General features: G+C 38.8%; 1 protein-coding gene across 2 annotated transcripts in view; it reads left to right on the forward strand.

The window, feature by feature from the left end:
- The first annotated feature begins 2,248 nt into the window (after positions 1-2,248).
- The window catches only part of LOC108966443 (protein Tob1), a 44,626-nt gene continuing 43,696 nt past the window's right edge, over positions 2,249-3,178 (forward strand). For both annotated transcript variants that reach the window (XM_018929356.1, XM_018929358.1), the window contains exon 1: positions 2,249-2,393. The gene's annotated coding sequence lies outside the window, so the exon portion shown is untranslated. The remainder of the gene's footprint in view (positions 2,394-3,178) is intronic.

Here is a 3,178-nt window from a genome sequence, read left to right on the forward strand (position 1 = left end):
AGGACCAGACTTCGCTTGGAATCTCCAATTGGCGGCGAATTGCGAAAAGAAGAAAAGACTGGCGTGCTGTTGTTAACTCGGCTTTACCACGTAAGCGGTGTCTCCGGCTGTAACGAAGAAGAGTTTCATGTTACTTGTTCGGAATCCACTGAGTGATTATTGACATGAGACCAAAAACTGTAATACTTATACTGTTTAACTAGCAGCTAAAAGAAAATCAGTTTCTGTTTGAAAAGGGTTTCAAAAGACACCGCAGCATATTGAATGATGCCGATAACGTTTTTTTATTCCAATTAGAGTGAGAAAATTAATTCTAAATAATTTATTTGGCAAACCATTCACACTTCGCTTAACGAAAATAATTTGAATTATTAATTTTACGCTTTTAAGTTTTATTTTTAGCACCTTTAGTACCTTTAGTGCGCGTGCACACACCCACCTTCTTACCTTAGCACATGAGTATATGCAGAAAAACCCTTGTCAAAAATTAACAAGGGCATTTTACCTTTACAGCCTCAGATTAATAATGCATCTTTTCCGTTTTTTTGGTGTTTTTGTCATTTAGTAGTTTTTGTTGGTGTTTTTCTTCTAATCACCACAGCCCACGAGACCTCATTTGCGCAAAGCAATGCCACAGCCGTTGCGTCGCGCCGCAAAAACGCCTCCAATGCCACACAAATCACAGTGCCGCCAGCTAACCACTACACTCGTGTGATAAAATAAAAACACACGCATGCACACTACATGTTACCACCACATACAAGCATAACAAAAGCAGCAGCATATTTTCGCCAAAAACTACTTCTCTGACCCCACTTCAATCCGCTGCTCAGCATTGCTTATCATATGCTTCGACTTTCAGCTGCTGAACCAGCTGCAGCTTAGCTACCCTTCACTATTGCCCCCTCTTACATGTATTACTTAATATGTAGTTTGTATGTATGTATGTATGCTTGTGTGTGTGGATTTTTACAGCTCACGCCCCACAATCCTACCTCAAGCATAAAAACATCGGCACGTCTCGACGGCGTCAAAGGATAACTGCGAACAGCAACTTATTAGTGTATGGTTGTAAATTGTTGTTGTAGACATTGTTGTTGTTGCTGTTGTTTTTGTTTGTGTTGTAGTGGTTTGTGCTATTTTTAACACGAATGCATAACCTACTCTACTCTAGAGTTAGTCGTGCTATACTTCGTGCATTCGCTGCTGCTCCTGGCATTACAACAGTTACATATACATACACGTATGCATGTAAATATAGCTGAGTGTGTGTGTGTGTGTTTGTAGTGGAAATGAGCTATGCCGAACGTACGCACACATTACAAGCCGAGTATCTGTCGACTGCTTTTGCTACTTCTGCACAGTTTTTCACTTACTAACTTACTTTTGTTGTTGTTGGCCTTGTTGTTATCATAACTGTTTATATATAGATTGCAGCAGCACTAATATTAAATACATATATATGCTTATATATACATATATATGATTGTTTTGCTCGGCTAGTTACAGAAAGCTCATAAGCCTGCTCCGCGCTGAGCGCAAAAACCTTCAAGAGCAGCAAAAGCTCGCAGTCCTTTCGTGCCAAACGAGCATATATGCATTTTATATATGTATATAAAAATTTAGACATACACACACACTAATGTGAAGCATCTATAGTAAAATAGACGAGCATTCGAATCACTGCTGCGCTATCATTAGCCACTTGCCTTTGGCTTTGCGAATTAGTTGCTCATACGCGAGCGCGTACGAACGCCAATGTGTGCCCCCCTCGCACCGCTACCAAAAGGCTGCTGCTCCACTTTTTTACGCTTTTATTTATTTACTTTTCACTTCTCTACTTTTTTTCGCAGTTTTTTTTTGCTGTTTCTTGTTATTGTTGTTTTTTGTAGATATCTTCTGATGTGTATATATACAGCATTTATATTATATATATATCTATGTGCTCGACTTTTTTGTTGTTTGCTTTTTGTTAGCGTTATTGTTGTTGACGATAACGCAGCTGTTTCTTCGACAAAAGCGCTGGCGACGACTCGGCAATCCCATCGTCACCGACGACGACGACGAGCAAGCACTTGAATTGTGTGTTGTCATTTTTGTGTGTGATTTAGTTACTTCGACACCTTCAAGCGCTGCGGACGTATAAAACGGGCCAAAACACTCTGAAAACACTCACAGAAATTAAAAAAAAAAAATATCAAAGAAATTCAGTGTTTTAAAACGGTAAAAAGTTATATAAAATTAAAAATTTAATAAAAAAGTTTACAGAAAATATAGTTAACGGTTAAAAGTGTTGTTAGCCGACAGTGTGTTTGTTGTTGCAGCAGCAAAACTCAGTTGTTTTTGCTTTTCTACGCCTGTACGCTGCGCCGTTGCACTCACCAACGGAAGGGGTAATGCAAACACATAACTAGCTTAATATTTACAAAAACAACAAATATAGCTACTGACAAATGTACCAAGTAAATATGCATATATGTATGTATGTGCCCAGCAGCAGTCGTAATTGCATTGAGTCTTTGAGAGGAACCGCACTTGTCGCCAGCGCAATGTCGTGCCCACTGTCAACGCGCAGTAGTGGCATACAGCCACAACAACAACAATAAAGCCGAAATGGCAGTTGCATCTATATAAAAATGTATATATGTATACATCTGTATATCTATATATATATATATATGTATTTATTTAGCATATAGCCAAAGTAAACCATATAAAGTATTACATAAAGTGCCAAAAGCACACACATACATACATATGTATATGTAATTTTTTTTTTCATTCAAACGTTTGCACCAAAAGTATATCCAATTTGTGTATTCAATTGCATTGGAATTTTGACGTCGTCGTATTCACCGTTAGCGTACGTACACACTCACCTGCTCCGCGTGTCTCAACCAGCAATGTCTTCGACGCCATCATCAACAATTCGCATGTGCAGTTGTGTGTGTGTGTGTGTATAATTGTCGCCGTCGCCATTAGAAATTGTCGTCATTGCCGTTGTCGTCGCCGGCGTGGCCAACAACAACAGTCGTAATCGTTTTCAATGTTTTTTTTTTTTTAATTTTTCTTTCTATTTTTTTTTTTTTTTTTTTTGTGGATTTTTGTTGCCTTTCCTCCTTGCTTCGCAAACGGCGTACGGCTTGTTGGCTGTGTTTGTGTGTGTGCGCAGTCACCT

This window comes from Bactrocera latifrons, unplaced genomic scaffold, assembly GCF_001853355.1.
Source record: "Bactrocera latifrons isolate USDA-ARS-PBARC rearing strain unplaced genomic scaffold, ASM185335v1 scaffold_16, whole genome shotgun sequence".
NCBI lineage: Eukaryota > Metazoa > Arthropoda > Insecta > Diptera > Tephritidae > Bactrocera > Bactrocera latifrons.